Source organism: Heterocephalus glaber, unplaced genomic scaffold (assembly GCF_053883595.1).
Source record: "Heterocephalus glaber isolate CG9 unplaced genomic scaffold, H.glaber_assembly_v1.0 deba00001472, whole genome shotgun sequence".
NCBI lineage: Eukaryota > Metazoa > Chordata > Mammalia > Rodentia > Bathyergidae > Heterocephalus > Heterocephalus glaber.
This window is the reverse complement of record NW_028258315.1, coordinates 44,654,887-44,679,233: the sequence shown is the minus strand read 5'-3', so window position 1 is coordinate 44,679,233 and position 24,347 is coordinate 44,654,887. Positions and strand designations below refer to the sequence as shown.

Sequence of the window (24,347 nt, the reverse complement as noted above, 5' to 3'; positions counted from 1 at the left end):
TTTTCAGTCTATGTGTGTCTTTAGATCCAAAGTGAATATGTTGTAGATACATGTATTTGTTTTTTAAAAATTATTTAACCAGCATATAGAATGTCATTGGGGGGTTTAATCCATTCACATTGTTGATAGGTAAGAATTTAGTATTGTCATTTTGTCTATTATTTTCTATCCTGTAATTATTTTCTTCATTTTCTCTTGAGTCTTTTCTGATTATGTTTTATGGGTATATGTTTGGTTTGTTTATACTTTCTCTTTCTTTTTTCTTTTTGTGACACTGAAGATTGAACCAGGGCCTTGTGTATGCTAGGTAAGTGCTCTAGTGCTGAGCTAAATCCTCATCCCTTCATATATTTTATTCTGAAAATGCCTTGTTAAATTGCCCAGATTGATCTTAAAGTTGCATTCCCCTGCCTCAGTTTCTTGAATAGCTATTACCACAGGCATGTGCTACCATGCTCAGTTAATTTGTTTTTTGGAGGTTTTTCTTCTGTAGATATTTTCTTTGTCATTATTATGAAACTTATATAAAACATCTTATAGTTAGAATAGGCTCTTTTAAGCTGATAATAATGGCTTCAATCCCACAAAAACTGTATGTTAGCTTTGTCTTACCTTTATACTTTATGTTGTTTATGTAACAATTTATATTTTTAATATTGTGTATCCATTATAAATTTTTTCTAGTTATACTCAATATTATTAATCTTTTTCTGCTAGAATTAAAAGTGATTCTTCCCCTTACAATACTACTGTATTCCATGTGTGTGTATATACTTACCCTTGCCTTTGAATTGTATGTATACTTTCACACTGCTTTTTAGTTTCTTTCATTTCACCTCAAAAATTTCCCAGTAAAGCAGGTGTGTGGTTGAAGAACTTGTTTTTCTGGGAAAGTATTTAATTCACTTTCATTTTTGAGGGATGATTTTGTGCCTGGCAGCTTTTTCTTTTCACAGTTTGTAAATGACTTGGCTACAAGGTGTCTGGGTGTAAACATCTTTGGCGTAATCCAATTTGAGATATTTTAGACTTTCTCAATCTGGATATCCTTTTCATTCCTCATATTTGAACTCTTTGTTCAGCCATCATTCCTTTAAAAGAAGTTATCTTCCAAATTTTTCCTATTTTCTTTCCTTGATTTCCAATAACCTCTATATTTATTCACTTGATAGAATCACCTAAGTCTCCTAGGCTTTCTTATCCCCTTGTCATTCTATTTTCTATTGCTTCTTTGATAATTTGAAATGACCCATCTTCAGGTTCATTAATTCTTTCTGATACTTTTCTGCTGTTAGTGAACTTTTCAGTTCAACTTTTGCACTCTTCACCTCCAAATTTTCTTTGTGGTTCTGTATACTTTCTATTTGTTGATACTGTCATTTTGTGCACAAATTATCTTCCTGATTTTATTTTGTAGCTTATCTACATTCTCCTATAACTCAGTGAAGTCCTGTGTGGTGATTATTTTCATTTGTTTGCATAGCAATTCAAAGAGTTTTTCTTGGATATTTATTTCTTTGATTGTGCCATGATTCCTTGATTCTTCATGTTCCTTATACCTTTGGGTTAGTACTTATGCATGTATATGTGAAAAAGCAGCAATCTTGTTTAGCTATACTACATGCTGCAAATTGTCTACCTTTTCTCCTTTTATCTTAACTTCCTGAACCAATCTTTCAGGTCCAACAAATGCTCCACATGAGACAAGAAAGAATACAAAATTATGTTTCAGTCTCTAAACAGGTTTGTATAAAGATTTATGAGACCTTTGACAAAATGGAACCATGTGTCGAACAGACCTAAAAAAATTGAAAACAATTATTTTAGGTAGATCCACTGATATTTCAGTCACCAATATTAGAAAATAGTACTCTAAAACTAATATGACTGATACATTAATGGTCAGTTAAAATACAATGGATGAAAGATTAGTTATTTCCAGAGATAAATGGAAATATAAAGGAACCAAATGAAAATCAAGAACTAAAAAATATATGTACAATTGAAAATTTCACATGGGTGTGTCTGGAAATAATTGGAATTGCAGAAGAAGCATCAAAGAACTCCTAAATTAGTTAATGCATATCTAAAATCATGGCAAAATTAATGCTTTATGTCTTGGAGTATAACTCAGCAGTTGAACAAATGTTTAGTATATGAAAGTTGTGGGTTCAATCCATAATACCAAAAGATAAGTAAGTAAAAGGAAAATGTCCAATCAAAATAATATCATACCTGACAAAACTAGAGAAAACAATCCTAAAATTCATTTGGAACTAGAAGAGACCTAGAATAGCAAAGTCAATTCTGGGCAACAAAGGAAAGGAAAGGCAGAGAGAGGGCATTATAATCCTTGACTTGAAATTATACTACAAAGTTACTGCGATAAAAACACCATGGTACTGGCAGGAAAAAAAAACCCCACAAAACACAAAACAAAACCCCAATGGCAAAGGAAATAGTAAAATAAATGAACAACTGGGATCTCATCATATTAAGAAGAGTTTGTACAAGAAAAGGAGCCACTAACAGAATGAAGAATAACTCACAGGATGGGCAAAAATTTTTACCACCTATTCCTCAGGCAAAGAACTAATATCTAGAATATATATATATATATATATATATATATATATACACATAACTGAAAAATATCAGCTCCCCTAAATTTAAGGACCCAATTCAAAAATGGGAATCTGAAATGAACAGACATTTCTCAGATGAAGAAATATAAAAGACAAATAAATATATGAAACAATAGTCAACATCACTGGTCATTAGAGAAATGCAAGTTAAAACAACACTGAGATTCCATCATTCCAGAAAGAATGGCTATCATCAAGAAATCAACCAGTAACAAATGCTGGTGAGGCTGTAGGGAAAAAGGAACCCTTCTTTACTGTTGCTGGGAGTGTAAATTGGTACAGCCTATATGAAAATCATTGAGAATCCTCAAAAAACTAAAACTAGAGTTTCCATTTGACCCAGCTATTCCTCTTCTTGGTATCTTCCCAAAAGAATTAAATGCTTCATGCCACAGCAATATATGAATACCCATGTTTATAGCAATACAATTTGTAATAGCTAAATTTTGGAAACAGCCCAGATGCTCATTAATGGATGAATGGATAAAGAAAATGTGGGCTACTACTCTGCCATGAAGAAGGATAAACTTGAGACATTGTAGGTAAATGGATGCAACTTGAGATCATAATTTTAAGTGAAATAAATCAGACACACAAGTTTAAATCTCACATTATTTCTCTTGTGTGAGGAACCAAAAGGGCAAATAAGGACCAAAATGAATAATAGATATTGAGAAGTACAAAGAAAATGTTTAAATTGGAAGGGGAAGAAGGGAGGGGAAAGGGGGAATGAAAGAGAGGGAATAGGGACTTAAAAAGTAAAAAAAAATTGAAGGGAAACAATACGAACAAATTTTTGTAAATGGAAAGGAGGAAATGAATTGAAAGGAAGGGAGTGGAATGGGAGAAAAAAGAATTAAGTTATAGTGTGCACAGGCACATATACTGTATGAGTGATGTGATTATTATGCACATCAAAAGTGTACTACTAAGTTAATTTTCTTTTTGGTACCAGGGATTGAACTCGGGACCTTGGGCTTGTGAGGCAGGTGGTGGAACCACTGAGGTAAATCCCCAGCCTGCTAAGTTAATTTTTAAAAAACTAAAATAACCTGGACTGTTACGTTAAAAAACAAGAAAATGAAATTAGCATAAGTAGGTGAGAAGGTTTCTAATGTATGTGTCATGAGAACTCCAGAAAGAAACTGAAAAAAGAGAATATTTGAGGTGAAAATAATGACCTAACTTTTTTCAAACCTAAAGATATACATCAAATAAACCTCGATCCTAAGACAATATACAGGCAAGTGACATGTAGGCACACTGCAATGAAGCAGCTGAGAGAGAAAATTGTAAAAGTAGAATGCCCCTCCCATAAGTGAGATACTACAACAGAGGTAAAGTGACAACAGGGATTGACATATTTCTATCAGTGCAAATCAGAAGACAATGAAATCATATCCTAAAAGTGAAAAACCACCCCAAAAGCCTTTATCCTTTATATTTATACATTGGGTGGAGATAATTTGTAAAGAATAGAGTGAAATAATGGCATTTTTCATACATGTGAAAGCTGAGAATAGTAATCACTAGCAGACACAAAAGTTGTAGTAAAGAAGGCTCTCCAGGTTTCAGTTAAGTGAAAGTGAGGAAACAGAACTGTAAGAAAAAAAGAATTGAAAGATTGGTAAATATTGGGAAAATACAAGAGTAAGCTTTTTCCTTTATTTGTTTGAAGGCAAATGATTGTGTAAAGGGAAGAAATATTGTGGAATTTATAACAATTGTCTAATTCAAATACAAGTTGAAGGAAAGGGCCAAGCATTGTGGCACACAACTTTTAATCCCCACATTTGGGAAGCTGAGGAAGAATGATCTTACATTTGAGTTTAACATGTTGTACATAGAAATCTTCAAGCACAACTGAGCTACACAGTGAGACACTGTCTCAAAAATTAATTTTAAACATATGAAAATGTAGAAAAAAAAGGCAAAATAATTTATTGTGTTGCTTTCATATTTTATGTATCCAATATTAACACAGGATGCTGGAATACATTATAAATATATTTTAATTTCTAGAGTGGTTTCTCTCAGGAAACATCAATATACTTTAGTTGCAGATACTAGGGATCAAGGTTGATGTGAATATATAAAAATTTTTGATATTGGAAATTGAAACTGAGAAATCCTAAAAATATTTTATATTACTTATCCTATCAGTAAGTGATTACATTCACTATGTTAAAGTGTATTTCCCACAAAATAGCTATACTTTCAAACCGGATAATAAACCTAGTGAGGGGATGGAATTTTTTTAATGTTTAATAACCTTTTAATGTCTGGTTTAAAAGACAGTAGCATTCCTGTATTTATCACTGTAAGCAATCTGTTATGAAATACTATTTTGTATAAAGTTTGTGGAGAAAATCTAATTTTACCCTGTGTGTAAGTAGCAAATGGAGAAGGGTTTTCATAGCCCTTTCACATAGAGTATATAATGGTTTATAGACTTTAAGAACTGTGTGCTTTAAATCTCAGTTACTATGGTAAAGACACACCACAGAAACAGCATAACAGATCTGGCACATCTGCTTGGTGGGACACTTTACAGTGTTGAAAGGATTAAGATTAATCAAAAGATACAGTAGTAGTAAGTGCCTGGGTAACTATATACAGAATTCTAAAGCACACTGTAAATGTGAAAACACAAAAAGAAAAAGCAACCAATCCAAAATTATATAATTTTAAATGTTCACTTGATAATTTACAGGAAAAAAGTAAAAAATTTATCACGATAAAAAAGTTTGAATGAAAAATTCACCAACTTGATCTATTTGATACTGTTAAGAGACTCCATACAGTTGTTACCATGTAGGAATTCTTTTTCAATGCATAAAAATCATCTGCAAATACAGTCACAAGCAGGGCAATTTAAATTTTCCACAACTAAAATTAAACAATTATGTTTTCCAACTATTCAGAATTACATTGAAAAAACCCTGCAGTTAGTTTACTTAAACTATGTAAATGTTAATGAAAACACTCTTCTGAAAGAAAAAATTTCTCAAAAGCAGTGCTGCAACTGCCTGAGATCATAACACTTAGGAAATTTCAGCAAGCAAGCCAGAAAGTGTTTTAAAAAGTAAAACCCTGGAAATGTACTGTCCATAGAGGGACTAGATAAGAAATGTAGGTATAATAGGCAAGAACTGATAAGGTGCTAATCTCTTACCTGTTGTATAAGTAAAGAATAACACCTAAAACAGGAGTATAAACTCCTTCTCCTAGGATGCAGGGCATGCCCCAACACACAAAGTGCAATTCAGCTATCTAAAAAATCATCAATATGGCAAAAAGAAACAGAGTTATGTAGTTACAAGCAACATTATTATACACAGTGGCAAAACAAACCCATTCCTATATCTCAGAGACCACCATTGTTAATAGCTTGGCTAGTTATCTTTTCGTCTCATTATCCTTAATCAGAAGAAGAGTATACAGCTGTGTTTACTCTGTTAAATTTCTATTCTCCCATAATTCATCCTCTTGGTTTTTCTTCTTACCATCTGAGGATACTGATTCTACTAAGAGCTTCAGTAACCTCCATGGTACCATATCTAATAATCCTTTCTTGATCAGCCTCTTACTTTCTGATATAACACTTCCTTGGATTTTTCATTTCCCTAACTAATCTAAATCCTTCATAGACTTCTCTGCTCCATCTCTAAATACTGGTATGCCACAGGGCTCAAAGAAAGGCTCTCTCTATGCTATCTGTACCCTCTTCACAATTGAAGACCCTACCTTCTAAGTATCTCCTTCTATACATTCTCTGAATGAAAATTTTTCCACATAGATGCATGATAAACATCATAAATTTAACAATTCAAAACCAGAAGTACCTCTTCTTCAAAAAGCTAAATGTTTTTGACCCAATTTCTTTTCTCTATATGCAATAGTGGCTCCCTCTTAGAGTTTATATCTAGAATATCCCCTAAAAATCTCATATATGTTCAAAAGTGGGGCTTTTGGGAGAATATATTCATAGTGGATTGATCATTAACTAATGCTGTTAGAAGCTGGGGTCTGGATGGAAAAGATGTGTCACTAGGGGCATGCCTTTGCAGGATATATCTCCCTCCTCAACTCCTCCCTTCTTTCTCTGCCTTCTGGCTGCCATGAGTTGAACAGCTTTCCTCTGCTGTGTCCTTCCATTATGCTGTTTGCCTTGGAAGCAGAGGGGTGGAGTTAACAGAACATTCTTGAGAGGGTGAAGCTAACAGAATATTCCTAAGAGAGGCAGAGCTAACAGAACATTCCTGAGAGGTCACCCAGTTCAGACAGTACAAAACATTTTAATGCTTTGGGCAAGGGTGCTGCCCAGCAGCACAAACTGTTACATTTCTGGGACAAAACATTTTGTGGAAAAAAACACGGAGGCAAGGCAAGGGCAAGGCAAAAGGCTGTCTTACTGCATAGAATTACTCTATCAAAGTGACTAATACATTGTCTCTGATTCCATAGGTTGTACAAACCAAAAATTCAGGAATCATCTTCAATCTCTTACCCTCAGATATATACATCAGCAAGCCCTACCTATTCTAAGGCCAAAAAAATATGTCCAAGTCCTACCACTTTTTTGACTCAAAGATAATTTTGGAAAGTCTCAAATCACATATTATATACATTACTTCTTGGCAATCTTGAGTCCATTTTAAACCACAGATGTGTGGAGAGACTTCTCATGGTGCCCATGTATTCTGAAAACTGTAACCATGTTAGTGACATGGGTTTTTTTTGTTTGTGCCTTTCACTGCTTTTCCATCCTTCCACTAAAAATTCTTCATTCAGGTCCAAAGTTCTTAGATTTTTACTTTTTTATGACCATATTTCCTATTGCTGCATAAAATATTACACCAAAATTAAGTAGCTTAAAATAATATACATCTATAATTTCACAATTTCTATACTCAGTAACTGGGCATGTCCTTCTGATTCAGAGTCTCATGAGGATGCAAGTAAGAAAAAGTGCTGCAGTCATTTCTAGGTCCTACCAGGTCAGGTACCATAGTTTAGTTATTGTTTGTTGGCATTATTTCATTCTTTGCAAGCTGTTGACTAACTCCTTCATTCTTTGCAGGGTGTTGATCTTGAAAGGGAATTTGTAGGCAGGAAGATATATTTCTAACAAAAAATAACTAAATTAGACAACCATGAGTTATCTGTGTTATTAAGCAACTATCTGTTAACTGGGTAACTATGCTCTATGTAGAATGTACCTGAATATCTATGACAGCTTCTGCAATTTGTCACCACAGGAACATAATGAACTCAGAATGTCTTCCTAGAACTCTTTGCTGTAACCCCCTCCACCTCCCACTGCTCTGCTTTGTGTAAACTCTGCTTGCTATATTCCCAGGGAAACTCCAATGGAATTAAAACTCATAGATGTAAAAAATGTCAAATAACTAACCAACCAAAGACTTCTAAATGCTCTGCTTCTGCTTCTGTACCTCCTGCTTGCAACCCTATAAAACTGCTGGCCCACTGATATTTTGGTCCTGACTTCTTTGGGAGTGATCTCAGTCAGGTCTGTCAATGTAATAAACAAGTTGGACACTTCCACCTGCTTCCCTGTGTGTCTTCCTTTCCCAGATTCAGTTTGCTACAGCAATCAGAGGCCATGCTTGTTTCTTCCATAAGTTTTCTTCTTTATCAGAGCATGCATGTGAGGAGAGTCATACAAAGAATGCCAAAAGATCAAAGTCAAAATAGTTCCTAATTAAATATCAGAAATGACATCCCATCACTTTTACTCTGTTTAGTTGAAGAAAGTTACTCAATCCAGCTCACATTCAAGGGTGAGGAGTCCACAATATGTAAATACCAGAAGGCAAAGATCACAGGGAGTCATTCTAGAACCACATGAGTCATCTATTTACTCAGCACTAGTGACAACATGGTATCACATAATAATGGGCTGTTATTAATTTCTGTGTTTTTATTCTTCATCAAAAAGTACTTGTAGACTCATAAACTTCCAAATTACCCACAAAATATTCAATGATATTCCTCACCATTTTTATTGACTTTAACACTTACACTATAATAAAACTACCACAAATAGAAAACTAACATTGGTACAATATTACAAACCAAATGACACCTCTACTTACATATTACTAGTTTAAAATCTAATATCTTTGATCTGTCTTAGTATTCTGTCAAAGATCCTGCATTCTCTTTATGATTATTATTCCTCTAGTCTCTTAACAGTTCTACAGTGTTTCCTCATCTTTTTATTGCATGGTAGTTCTGAAGAGTGGAGACTGTATAGAATAAGGGTCAATTTGGGTTTTTCTGTTTGTTTTCATAAAATTCTTCAGTTCTGGAAAAAAATAACACAATTATTATTCTAGGTTCTTCTAAGTGAATCATATTAAAGTTTTCACATATAAAAATTTATAATTGTTTCATTTAAAAATAATACTGAAATTTTTTTATATGCATGTTTGAACTATTAGAGGTATATCTTCAGAATAGATTCTTAAAGGTGAGACTTATATGCTGATAACTAGATCACATGCAATTTTATCAGATACTGTAAAATTTATTTCCTGGACTATGTCAATTCACATTTACACCACTAATGAGAATCCATGCTATGTCATATACCTAATTGTAACTTTTTGTGATGTGAGTTATATCACAGTATTAGTTTCATTTAAATAACAGTAACTCTGAATTTTTATGTTTTTACAGCAATTTTGTCCCCTTTATGAATTACGTGTTTTTTTCTATTTTCCTATTTGACCTTTGTTACTTTGTCTCTCATTTTTTTCTTTTGTAATATTTAACTGAACCACAAAACATAAGCTTTGTGCATATTAATGGAGTAATATAGAATGTTTAATACATGTATATAGAGTAATGTTTAAATCACTTTAAACATTCATATCTTCAAATATTCATCATTTTTGTAATGAAAACATTTAAAATACTTTCTTGCAAGCTATTTAAAATGTACATTACTGTTATCTATGGTCACAATATTGTGTAATAGTAACTCAGAGTATCTTGCCCTTAACTATAACTAAGAATCCACTGATAAACTTTTCCCTATCCCCACCCAAGTTGTTACAGTTCCCCGCCACCAAAAACCAATTGTACTCTCAACTTCTAAGAGATCAAAATTTTTGCATTCCATGAGTCAGATTACTTATTTTTCTGTGCCTGACTTAACCTAATAATCTCTAGTTCCATCCATTTTGTTGCAAATGACAAAATTTTATCCATTTTAAGATTGAATGCTATTCTATTCTATCATTACAATTAGCAGAAATAAAGACCTAGAGAGGAAGATTCTCTTGCCTGAGATCACACAACAAGTCCATAGTGGAAGTGGGGTGTGTATTTATGCCAATCTCCAAAGAATTATTTTGAGAACAGAATAAAAAGCATACTAGATAAAGCAGATTTACTCCACTGCCATCCCCAGCACTCTTGTGAATGAGGGCCAGGGGGCCAGGTGGTACCTGCATGATAATGAACAATGCCAGGGAGTAGGCCCAAATCCCAGCTTGCTGAAGGGCAGAGGTATGACTGGAGCAGGGAAGGCTGGACATAAGGATGCACTTTTTCCCCAGCACAAAAAGCTGTGAGCTTCCTCCTCCCCAAATAGGTACCTATGCTGTTGGTACTTGAAACAATTTATTCTTCTTCCTCTTTAAGAATTTGGATATTGACTAACCACTTTTGAATAGTATCATTGCTTTCCTCTGGAAATTCCTATCTTCCACAGACCTATCCATATTACACTTGATCTTAGCCAAAAGGCCGAGAAGCAATAGACCTATCCATATTAAATATTGAATTGTAGATGTTATAGTTTACAATTCTTGTATTTGCATTTATTTCCTGTATGTTTCCAAGTCTCTCTGGAAACAACTGATATTTCCACATATTATATCTGGATTAACCTTAACATCCTGGTAATAGTTGCTATAAGGTAAAATTATCTTCTACTTCCAACATGTGGAACATCAGTGCATTTGCCTAAAATTTTGACTCTAGGACATGATTCTGACTTGTAACACAAATCTTATATAATTACTTATATGACACTGCATGAACTACAGAGAAGACTGAAGCATAATTTTACATAATTTTTTCAAAGAAAGTACAAGCCATTTTCAACCTTAATTATGGAGGATGAAGGCTAATCATGCAGCCTCTTCATGGAGGGGAGTCCAGCTCAGGCTCTGCCTCTGTCTCAGATTCAATCTGTCTGTGATTCCTTCAATTCCCACTTGAGCTCTGCCTATACTTCTTTTAAAATTCACTTTCAAATTTTACTCACAATTTGCATCCTGAAACTGAGAGTTTGAAATCATGGCATACAAAACCAATACTACCCAGGAATCATGTGCTCCATATGACAACATATCTAGGGAAGAGAGAGCTTGTCATAGCCACTGGGAATTAACAGAAGGTTCCAAGACCGTCTTAGCCCAGGAAAGAGTCATTCAGTATGAAATTTTGGACTAGTTTGATCTTAGGACCAAAATGTGATGACTTGGGATTATCTACATTTGGAACTCTTGGGATTCCTTCATGCAGATGTGTCAAAGAAACTTAAGAAAAATTTTGAGTATTTCCTAGATTGCTATTACCCCACAGAGAGTAAACTAGAATTAAGACAGAAAATATTCCATAGGGGACTTCATGTTTCTGGCCTCCTAGAAGGATATTGTCACCTTTTTACAAACACTAAAACTACAGATCTGCAGAGAGATGGTTTAAGACACCCATTTCTTAAACTCGTGTAGGATCTTCTCAGGCATAATGAGCACCCTCCCACCATGTCTATCTCGTAAGTGCCTATGTATCCACAGGTGCACAATCAATGGCCAGGTTAAGGCACTTTGTAGCTTCAGAAGGAACTTCAGCTCTAACAGTCCTACTCAGCCTAGAAGATTATTCTGTCTATATTGCAATGGTAATTTTTCTTTGTAAATACAGTTGTGTAATTTTCTGAGCCATAAGATGAATCAATATTTTTGGTAAAGTTTGTTGGAACATTTTAGGTATACAATATGATGACATTTATCATTGGGAATTTGTACTTTTACATGATGTATCTTGGTTCTTAATTTTCCCCATTCCCCTGCCCTCCCTTCAAATCTTCCACTCTCCCCTATTTTACAAAGACTTTGTTTCTGGTTTTTTCCTTATCACATATTTATTTCTTTCCCTTTTTTCCTTTCCCCTACTCCTCCCACTTTCCTTTACCTTGTGGACCTTTTCTATTAAATGAATCAATATTGTGTAAGGAAATAACCAATTAATTTTAATTTTGGATTTGTTCATGTAAATTCATTGAAGTTCACAGACTAGCTGCATCAGTACTCAGGTTACATACCGAATGTTATCTAGAGATTTAAACATTTCTTATTCCTAAATATATGAGAATTGATCATTTTTATCTTTACAGTCTTTTAAAAAATTAATTTCATTTGTACATTTTAGGTATAAAATATGATGACATTCATCATTGGAAATTTGTAACTACATAATCTATCTTCGTTCTTATTTTTTTGCCCATTCCCCTGTCCTCACTTCAATCCCACCACACCTCGCTATTTATAAAGATTTTTTTTCCATTTTTTTCATTTTCTCGTATTAATTTCATTTGCTTCTTTTCTTTTCCCAATCCATCCCAATTCCCCATCCCCTTTGGACCTTTTCTTCTTATTTCATAATATCTATTATGCCTTTTGATCCTTATTTACTCTTTCAGTTTCTCATATCTGAGAAAGTATTCGGTATTTACACATGTGTGCCCTATTTATTTCACTTAAGATTAGGGCCTCAATGTGTATCCACTTAGCTATAAATATGTTTAATTTCTCATTCTTTATGGCTGAGTAGTACTCCATTTACCAAAAAAGAAACCCACATTTTCTTGATCCAGTCTCCATTTGATGGGAAATAGGGCTGTTTTCAAGTTTTAGCTACTACAAACTGCCACTATGAACATGGGTGAATATATATTGATGTAGTATGATTCTTATAATTTGTTTTTTTACCATTAAGTTTATTGGTATATTTTAGGTATAAAATACAGCTACATTCATCATTGGGAACTTGTACCCTTACATGACTTATCTTGGTTCTTATTTTTTCCCCCATTCCTCTGCCCTCCCTTCACTCTCTCCACCCTTCCCTAGTTGCAAAGACTTTGTTTCCATTTTTTTCCCTTTTCTCGTATTTTTCCTTTCCTTTCTTTCCTTTCCCCTACCCCTCCCACTTCCCCTACTCCTTTAGACCTTTTCTTCCTGTTACATGATATCAATTATAGATTTTTTAAAAATTACAATATCAATAATTGGAGGACATTACCACAGGTTTTATAGAATTTAAAAGGGATAGAGAAAGCATATTACAAAAATCTTTTATGAAACAAATTTGACAACTTCTATGAAGTGCCTTGGAAAAGAAATTAATGTAACTGACTCTGGAAGAAATATAAAATTTGAATAGCACCTATGAAAGAAAGTGTATTGCTAGCTTGAAAACTTACATATATGACAACAACAGTTTCATATACATTTTTAATGAAATTCTTTTATTGGTACACTGTAGGTATACAACACAATTACATTTCTCATTGGGAATTGTACCTTTACATAATGCATCTTGGTTCTTATTTTTTCCCCATTCGTATCCCTCCCTTCACCCCCTCCACCCTTCCCTATTTACAAAGACTTTATTTCCATTTTTTCCATTTCTTATCAATTTTCCTTTCCCTTCTTTCCTTTCCTCTGCCCCTCCCACTACCCCTACCACTTTGGACCTTTTCTTCCTATTTTGCATTATTGATTATTCATTCTAATCATTGGTACATTTTAGGTATACAATATAATGACATTCATCATTGGAAATTTGCACCTTTACATAGTCTCTCTTGGTTCTTATTTTTCACTCTTGCCCAGCCCTCCCTTCAACCCCTCCATTCCTCCCTATTTACAAAGATTTTGTTCCTATTTTACCATTTTCTCATATTAATTCCATATCCTTCTTTCCTTTCTCCTAGCCCTCCCACTTCCTTCCCCTTTGCCCCTTTGCTTCCTATTTCACATTACCTATTATACATTTTAGTTTTTATTTACACTTTCAGTTTCTCACACCAGAGAAACTATTCGGTATTTATACATGTGTGTCCTATTTATTTCACTTAAGTGTATTGCCTCAATGTGCATCCACTTAGCTATAAATGGCTCTAATTTCTCATTTTTTATGGCTGAGTAGTACTCCATTTTATAAAAAAAACAAAACCCACATTTTCTTGATCCAGTCCCCAGTTGATGGGCATTTGGGCTGTTTCCAAGTTTTAGCTATCATAAACTGTGCTGCTATGAACATGGACTCACATATATCACTGTGCTATGATTCTTTTAATTCTTCGGGGAAGATCGCCAGCAGTGAAATAGTGGGGTCAAATGAGACTTACAGTCCTAGTTCTTTGAGGTATCTCCATACTGATTTCCACAGTGGTTGCACCAGTCTACATTCCCACCAGCAATGGAGCAGGGTTCCTCTTTCCCCACAGCCCCGCCTGCATTTGTTATTGGTTGATTTCATGATAGCAGCCATTCTTTCTGGAGTTGTTCAGGCATTCTTCTAACACTAGCTATCCCTTGAAAGTCTTTGGAAGGTTATGATATGAAGTGCAGTTCCTTCTCAAAGAAAGCAGCTAGAGCTCTGTCACTGTGGCAGAGGACTCCACATCTGGAGGTACATATGATTCCACTCACATCACAATCTGGCTCTCTGAATTGCTGTTTTCTGTAGCATATCTCTATGAGGTCTATACCACAAATAGCGCTTTGGCCTCGAAATTGCATTGAGGTTCTGCTGAAAAACAGGTCCTGGAAAGTCATCAACTTCTCCTAAAGAGAACTTGATGATAGAAAACAAACATACTCTTTCAGTTGTTGTGGCAGTTTGCACTTCAGTTTTCTTTCCATCATTCTTCTAGAGCCAGCTCTATGATGCAAATAATTGAAAGCTTTTGATAAAAAGTGCTGTTCCTTATCACAGATAGCAGCTAGAGCACTGACACTGTAGCAGTGGACTCCACTCTTGGCATTACGTATGATGCCATTCACATCACAATCTGGTTCTCCGCATTGCTCTTTCCTGTAGCACATCTCCATGTGACCACTACTGTGAATTCCACTTTGGCCTAGAAAGTGCAGTGAAGTTTGGCTAAAATAGAGGTCCTGGAAAGTCCTTAACATTTTCCTTAGGAGAACATGATGTTAGAATCCATACACATTCTTCAGAATTGTGCCACAGTTTGCACTTCAGTTTTCATTCAAGCATACTTCTAGAGCCAGCTCTCCCATGCAAGTCACTGGAAGGTTATGACATAAAATGCAGTTCCTTCTCAGAGAAAGCTGCTAGAGCTCTGTCACTGTGGCAGTGCACTTCATTGTTGGAGTTACATCCAATACCATTCACAAAACAATCTGGCTGTCTGCATTGCTCATTTCTGTAGCACATCTCCATAAGGCCTTCCAAGAATAGCACTTTGGCCTAGAGAGTCCATTGACATTGTGCTGAAACACGGGTCCTGGTGAATCCTTAACATCCTCCTAAGGAGAACATGTTGGTAGAAGCCATACACACTCTTTAGAATTGTGTGGTAGTTTGCATTTCAGTTTTAATTCAAGCATTCTTCTAGCACCAGTTCTCCCTTACAAGTCGATGGAAGGTTATGATATAAAAGGCAGTTCCTTCTCAGAGAAAGCAGCTAGAGCTCTGTCACTGTGGCAGTGCACTACACTGTTGAAGTTACATCCAATAGCATTCACATCACAATCTGGCTCTCTACATTGCTGATTTCTATAGCGCATCTCTATGAGGTCTGTACCAGGAATAACACTTTGGCATAGAAAGTTGACGGAGCCCGCCATCACTTGTCAAACAGCACCTGAATGGGGGAGTGAGGATGAAGAAAAAGAAAGACACAGAGATAGAGTTGGGAGGGCTCCCAGAGAGACTGACAGCCCAAGTTTACTTTTTCTGGATCTTTTATACACTGAACAGGCTGTGGCTATTTTTAGTCCTGGCCTTGATACAGAAACATCCACTTCTCTTTTCTTTGGAATTTCCCCATTCTCTAGAATTTCCCTGTTCTTTTAGTTCTTTATATCTCTGGGTAAAAGAACATTCATCATGGCACAGGACAATCTTTAAAGATAAGCATTTGGCTTGGCAGGGACAGAGTATTCCCAGAGCTGATATCTTGTCCTTTACGGTGGAGGGCAAAGTTAAAATGGAATCTTCATAGCTAACACCGCCTTCCACAGAAAGTGCATTGATGTTCTGCTAAAAGACAGGTCCTGGAAAGTCTTCAACTTTTTCCTAAGGAGAAATTGATGTTAGAAGCCAAAATCACTCTTCAGAATGGTGTGGTAGTCTGCACTTCAATTTTCATTCAAGCATTCTTCTAGTGCCAGCTATAACATGCAAATCAATTGAAGGTTATGGTATAAACTGCAGTTCCTACTCAGAGAATGCAGGTAGAGCCCTGTCACTGTGGCAGTGCACTCCACTCTGAGAGTAATATCCAATACCACTCACATCACAATCTGGCTCTCTGCATTGCTGATTTCTGTAGCACTTCTCTATGAGGCCTGTACTGTGAATAACCCTTTGGGCTAGAAAGTGCATTGAGGTCTTGCTGAAAGACAGGTCCTGGAAAGTCCTCAAATTTGTCTTAAGGAGAACTTGATGTTAGAATCCAAACACACTCTTCACAACGGTGCAGCAGATTGCACTTCAGTTTTTATTCAAGCATTCTTCTAGTTCTAGCTCTCCCATGCAAGTCAAAGCAGATTATCATATAAAGTGCAGTTCAGTCTCACAGAAAGCAGCTAGAGCTCTATCACTCTGGCAGTGGACTCCACTCTTGGAGTTACATATGATACCACTCACATCACAATCTGGCTCTCTGCATTGCTGTTTTCTGTAGCACATCTCTATGAGGTCTGTAGCACAAATAGCACTTTGGCCTTGAAATTGCATTGAGGTTCTGCTGAAAGACAGGTCCTGGAAAGTGTTCAACTTTTTCCTAAGGAGAACTTGATTTTAGAAGCCAAACACATTCTTCAGAATGGTGGGGCAGGCAGGGGTGTGGAGAGAAAGGAACCCTTTTCCATTGTTGGTGGAAATGCAGATTGGTGAAACCACTGTCGAAATCAGTAAGGAGATACCTCAAAGAACTAGGACTACAGTTCCCATTTGATCCAGTTATTCCTCTACTGGGAATCTTCCCTAAAGAATTAAAAGAATCATACCACAGTGATATATGTGCACCTATGTTTATAGCGGCACAGTTTGTAATAACTAAAGCTTAGAAACAGCCCAAGTTCCCATCGACTGGAAACTGGATAAAGAAGATGTGTTTTTTTTATGAAATGGAGTACTACTCAGCCATAAAGAATGAGAAACTAGAGACATTTATAGCTAAATGGATGGATATTGAGGCCATGCTCTTAAGTGAAATAAATAGGACACACATATATAAATACCAAATTGTTTCTCATGTGTGAGAAATTGAAAGTGTAAATAAGGATGAAAATGATTAAAATGAATAACTGATAATTTGAATAAAAAGGTCCAAGGGTTTGGGGATGGTGGTGGGTAAGGGGAAAGGGAAGAAGGGAAAGGAAAAACTATGAGGAAAAAAAAATGGAATCAAACTTGTGTAAATGGGGAAGGATGGAGGGCGTGAAGGGTGCACAGGTAACAGGAGAAAAAATAAGAACTAAGATACATCATGTTCTGGTACAAACACCCAATGATAAATGTAAATGTATTTTATACCTAAAATGTACCAATAAATACAAATATAAATAAAAAAATAAACGGTGTTGGAAAAATTAGGTTTCAACTTGCCAAATATTAAAACTAGACCTATATCTCTCACCATGCACTAAACTAAAATTGAAATGGATTAAGTTCTAAATATTAAAATAGAAACCCTGTACCAGCTGGAACAGAGATTAGGTAGAAATCTTGAAGACATTGGTGTAGGAAAAGTTTTTATGAACAAAAAGTCAGTTGCCCATGAACTAGCACAAACAACAAGTGGGATCTCTTCTTATTAAAAAGTTTCTGCACAGCAAGAGAAACCACCAGCAGTGTGAAGAGACAGCCCACAATGTTGGAAAAAATTTTCACCTGCTGTTCCTCAGACAAAGTCTACTATCTCAAATCTATAAAGCACTTAAAAATATCAGACCTCCCAAATTTAAAGACCCAATCTGAAAATGGGCATCTGAAATGAACAGACATTTCTCAGACAAAGAAGTAGAAATAGCAATTAAATACATGAAAAAATGTTCCACATCACTGGTCATTTGAAAGATGCAAATGAAAACAATTCTGAGATTCCACCTCACATTAGAAAGAATGGCTGCTATCATGATATCAACAAATAACAAATGCTGGCAGGGCTGTGGGGAAAGAGGAACCCTGGTCCACTGCTGGTGGGAGTGTAGACTGGTGCAACCACTGTGGAAATCAGTATGAAGATACCTCAAAGAACTAGGACTGGAAGTCCCATTTGACACAGCTATTCCCCTGCTGGGTATCTTCCCCAAAGAATTAAAAAGAAGCATACTACAGTGATATATGTGCACTCATGTTCATAGCAACACAATTTTTAATAGCTAAAACTTTGAAGCAGCCCAAGTGCCTCTCAACTGGAGACTGGATAAAGAAAATATGGCTTTTTTATAAAATGGCATACTACTGAGCCATAAAAAATGAGAAATTAGAGACATTTATAAATGGATGCACATTGAGGTGATATTCTTAAGTGAAATAAATAGGACACACTTGTGTAGTTTACACTATTTACCAAATAGTTTTCTATTTTACCAAATAGTTTCTCTAGTGTGAGAAACTGAAGGTGTGAATAATGACTAAAAGGTATAACAGATAATGTGAAATAGGAAGAAAAGTGTCAAAGGGGAAGGAATTGTGAGGGGTAGGGGATAGAAAAGAAGGAAATGGAAGTAATATGGGAAAATGAAAAAAATAGAAATGAAGTCTTTGTAAATAGGGAGGGATGGAGAAGTTGAAGGGAGGGCAGGGGAAGGGGGAAAAATAAGAACCAAGAGAGATTTTGTAAAAGTGCAAAACTTCCAATGATGAATTTCATTATATTGTATATGTAAATTGTACAAATAAAATAAAAATTTTTAAAAAAGAAAGCATATAGAGTTGCCATTGTATGGCAATCAAGTCACTGGTAGCATTTTTTAAAAATCGCAATCACTGGAGTATCTATCTGCTTGGCAGATGTTGAAAGTGCATTTCTATGAGGCTTATAGAGAGAATGGCAGTTTGGACTAGAAAGTGCCATACAGCTCTACGGCAAAGAAAAGGATGTTCTAAATGTTATTCTTAGAACTTTCTTTCCAAACTGACATTTCATGTTAGTTCTATGGTTTGAACTGAAATTTTCACTCTAAGATATTCTGTGGTGTGTTCTGCTCCATGTAAATGAATTGAAGTAGATGGCATGAAGGGGAGTTGTTTCTAAGAGCAATCAGCAAGAATTGCCAATTTCTGGCCATCACTCCATGGGAGATATGAAGTCAAACAGTAATCACTGGAGTATCTGCCTATCTGCATTTCAGATTTATAGTGTGCACTTCTTTGAAGCTTCTATTGTGAATGGCAGTTTCCCCTAGAAAATGCCATACTGCTCTGCTGCAAGTAAAAGTCTTGGAGAGTTCTAAATATTTTCATAAGAATAATTTTATTTTAACAGCCAAACTGACTTTTTAGAATGGTTCTTCCCTTTGGACTGAAGTGTTTACACTAAAATCTTCTGTGGTTTATTTTGTTCCATCAAAGTCAATGGAAGTGGGTGATCAGAAGTGCAGTTGTTTTTAAGAGCAAGAAGGTAGCGTCACGTGGAAAACACCGAATCAGCCCGCTGCAGACAGGCATGTCAGTGGACTCGGTCCTGAGGTCCCCAGTCCTGGGGAAAACACTGAAACACCCCGCTGCAGACAGGCAGGTCTGCGGACACAGTCCCAAGGTCGCCAGTCACGCGGAAAACACCGAATCAACACAGTGCGTACAGGCAGGTCTGCAGATGCAGTCCCGAGGTCACCAGTCATGCTGAAAATCGCGAGTCAGCCCGCTGCAGACAGGCAGGTCTGCAGACGCTGTCCTGAGGTCCCCAGTCACAAGGAAAACACTGAATCAGGCCACTGCAGACAGGCAGGTCTGCGGACGCAGTCCCAAGGTCGCCAGTCACGCGGAAAACACTGAATCAGCCCACTGCAGACAGGCAGATCTGCAGATGCTGTCCCGAGGTTACCAGTCACGTGGAAAACAATGAATAAGCCTGCTAGAGACAAGCAGGTCTGCAGATGCAGTCCCAAGGTCGCCAGTCATGCAGAAAACACTGAAACAGCCCAGTGCAGACAGGCAGGTCTGTGGATGCGGTCCCGAGGTCGCCAGTTCCACAGAAAACACCGAATCAGCCTGCTGCAGACAGGCAGGTCTGCAGAAGCTGTCCCGAGGTGGCCAGTCACAGGGAAAACACTGAAGCAGCCCACTGCAGACAGGCAGGTCTACAGATGCTGTCCCAATGTCACGGGTCATGCTGAAAACACTGAATCAATGCCCTATAGGCAGGCAGGACTGCGGATGCAGTCCCGAGGTCGCCAGTCACGTGGAAAACAGCGAATCAGCCTGTTGCAGACAGGCAGGTCTATGGACGTAGTCCCGAGGTCGCCAGTCATGCTGAAAATACCAAATCAGCCCTCTGCAGACAGGCAGGTCTGCGAAGGCGGTCATGAGGTCGCCAGTCACGCGAAAAACACCAAATCAGCCCGCTGAAGACAGGCAGGTCTGCGGATGTGGTACCAAGGTCGCCAGTCGTGCTGAAAACAACGTATCAGCCCGATGAAGACAGGCAGGTCTGCAGAGGCAGCCAGGAGGTCACCAGTCCCACAGAACACCAAATCAGCCCACTCCAGACAGGCAGGTCTGCAGATGTGGTCCCAAAGTCACCAGTCATGCTGAAAACACCGAATCAGCCCGCTGCAGACAGGCGTGTCTGCGGACGCTGTCCCAAGGATGCCAGTCATGCAGAAAACACTGAATCAGCCCGCTGCAGAAGGCAGGTCTGCGAGTGTGGTACCGAGGTCATAAGTTGTGCGGAAAACACCAAATCAGTCCACTGCAGACAGGCTGGTCTGCAGACCCAGTCCCGAGGTCGCCAGTCATGCAGAAAACACTGAATCAGCCTGCTGTAGACAGGTAGGTCTGCGGACGCAGTCCTGAGGTCACCAGTCATGAGGAAAACACCAAATCAGCCTGCTGCAGACAGGCATGTCTGCGCACGAGGTCCTGAGGTCACCAGTCATGTGGAAAACACCAAATCAGACTGCAGAAAATGCAGGTCTGCAGATGCTGTCCCGAGGTCGCCAGTCACGTGGAAAACAACAAACAAGCCTGCTAGAGACAAGCAGGTCTGCGGACACAGTCCCAAGGTCGCCAGCCAGGCAGAAAACACCAAATCAGCCCACTGCAGAAAGGCAGATCTGCACACACTGTCCCGAGGTGGCCAGTCACAGGGAAAACACTGAAGCAGCCCGCTGCAGACAGGCATGTCTGCGGACACAGTCTGGAGCTCAGCAATTGCATTGAAAACACCAAATCGGCCTGCTGCAGACAGGCATGTCTGTGGACACTGTCCCGAGGTTGCCAGTCATGGGGAAAACACTGAATCAGCCTGCTGCAGACAGGCAGGTCTGCAGATGCTGTCCTGAGGTCCCCAGTCACAAGGAAAACACCAAATCAGGCTGCTAAAGACAGGCAGACCTGTGGATGTGGTTCTGAGGTTGCCAGTCATGTGGAAAACACTGAATCAGCCTACTGCAGAAGGCAGATCTGCAGATGCTGTCCCGAGGTCGCCAGAAACTCAGAAAACACCAAATCAGGCCTTGGCAGACAGGCACATGAGTGAACACAGTTCCAAGGTCTCCAGTCATGTGGAAAACACTGAATCATCCTGCTGCAGACAGACAGGCCTATGGATGTGGTCCCGAGGTCACCTGTCACACGGAAAACACTGAGTCAGCCCATGCCCCAGCAGCAATCCACTGGACCCCCTCCCTGCTCCTTTGGCCTCTTCTCTGTATAGCCACCTGGTTCCACATTACAAAGATGCAGAGGAAACCAGACCAACAGTCCACTGTACTGGAACTAATCCAGTGCTCAGCATATAAAAAATTCCTGCCCCGAAGTAGGTGCTTCTGAGCCACCATCCCACTTCTCCTGGTCCAGAGGAAGGGGCTGCCTGGCCACCATCCCTCCTGCTGTTCCCAGCCCAGTGGAAAGGGTTTTGGGGCTGCCATCCATCCTGCCACTCCTGGCCCAGAGGTAGGGGCTTCGGAGCCGCTGTCCCACTTCTCCTAGTGCAGAGGAAGGGGCGGGCTTCCTGGCAGCCAACTGTAACACCACTCCTGGCCCAGAGGAAGGGGCTTTTGGGCAACCATCTCCACTGCTACTCCCGACCCCTGGCCCACCTCTCCCAGCTCAGAGGATGTGAGCTACATGGATGCCAACAGCACCCCTCTGAACCCCCCCAATCAAAATGAGAAAACATGTAAATAAGTCTCAAAACCAGACTTCCAGATCACCTACAGCAACCCCAAAGGAAAATGAGATGGAACACTCTGATAACCACCTGGACCCACTGAACTGGCAACGAAAGGGGATCTGGAAAAAATGAAATCAGAAATAATTTCTCAGATAACAGGAGAAATTGTGCTCCTAGTGCAAGACATGATTAATAAATCTAGAGAGGAGCTCAGGAACATGATGGAATCCCAACATAGGAAACAAATGGAATCCATAAAACAGATGCAAATAGATTTCCAGGACATGAAAAACTCCATTGAAAGTCTACACAGCAGAATGAGCCAATGTGAGGACAGAATTTCAGATATAGAAGATAAGATTGCAATTAATGACCAGGAAAAGAAAATTTGTTTCAAAATTATAAGGGAACATGAGAAATCAATTCAGAAACTGCTAGATGATGCAAAGAAGAGTAACATAAGACTGACTGGAGTCAATGAAGAAACAGGAGAGAGTGCAGATGACATAAAAAACTCTTCACAGAAGTAATGGGAGAAAACTTCCCAAGCAGGGGAAAAGACCTTGACATACAGATAAGCGAGGCATATAGGACTCCAAATACCTTTGATCAAAAAAATCTACACATAGGCATATAATTGTTAAGATTCCAGAAACTCAACAGAAGAAAAAATTCTACAAGCAGCTAGAGAAAAGAAACAAATCACATATACAGGAAAGCCCATCAGAATCACAGCAGACTTCTCAACACAAACCATCAAGGCAAGAAGAGCTTGGAGTGACATATTCCAAGCCTTAAAAGAAAACAGCCTTCAACCCAGATTGATGTACCCTGCAAAACTATCTTTCAAAATGGATGGAGAAATAAGATACTTTCATGACAAAGAGCACCTTAGGAACTTCGTGAATACCAAACCAGCACTCCAAAGAATTTTACACAATATCCTAGGAACAGACATTGAGGATCACAACCCCAGGAAGCAAAGCAGAATGAACCCATCTGGCATGACAAGAAATTAAATGGAAAGGGGGAGAACCCAACAAAAAGAAAAACTCATGGCAATGAAAAGTCAGTTTCAGTTATAACCATCAATGTTAATGGTCTCAATTCACCAATCAAAAGAAATAGACTGGCAGAATGGGTCAAGAAGCAAAATCCAACAATATGCTGCATACAAGAAACACACTTAATTCAAAAGGAAACTCATAGAATGAAAGTTAAAGGGGGGTAAACAATACTCCATGTGACAGAAACCCAAAAAAAAGCAGGAGTAGCTATCCTCTTTGCAGATCAAGTAGATTTCAAACCAACACTGATGAAGAGAGACGAAGAAGGACACTACATCCTTGTAAAGGGAAGAATCCAAGAGGAAGAGATGACAATCATAAATATCTATGCACCAAACACTAGTGCACAAAACTATATAAAACAAATACTAACAGACATGAAAAGTCATATAAGCACTAATACAATTGTAGTGGGGGACCTCAACACCCCACTGTCACAAACAGATAGATCAACTAGAAAAAAAATAAGTAATGAAATACCAGAACTCAATCAAACTCTTGAACAAATGAACTTAACAGATGTTTACAGAGTCTTCCACCCCACAAAATCAGAATACCCATTCTTCTCAGCTGCACATGGGTCATTCTCCAAAATAGACCACATACTCACACATAGAACATGTTCAAGTAAGTGCAAAGGAACTGAAGTTATCCCTGTATATTATCAGACCATAGTGCAATGAAATTGGAGATCCATAACAAAAGAAACTCAAAAAATTTCATAAACACGTGGAACTTGCACAACATACTTCTGAATAACCAATGGGTCACAGAGGAAATTAAAGAAGAAGTCAGACAGTTCCTTCAATTAAATGACAATGACAATACAACATATTGGAATCTATGGGACACAATGAAAGCAGTCTTACGAGGGAAATTCATAGCAGTGAATACGCATATTAGGAAAACAGAATGAGCCCAATTAGACAACCTGTTGCTGCACCTCAAGCTTCTAGAAAAGAAGAACAGGACAACCCCAGAGCTCGTACA

General features: G+C 37.9%; 1 long non-coding RNA gene across 1 annotated transcript; it reads left to right on the top strand.

Moving 5' to 3' along the window:
• The first annotated feature begins 278 nt into the window (after positions 1 to 278).
• LOC147826343 (uncharacterized) lies at positions 279 to 4,446 on the top strand. Its single transcript, XR_015439244.1, has 3 exons — positions 279 to 307; positions 1,681 to 1,743; positions 3,601 to 4,446. It is a non-coding gene; the product is annotated as an uncharacterized LOC147826343 (long non-coding RNA).
• The last annotated feature ends 19,901 nt before the right edge of the window (positions 4,447 to 24,347 follow it).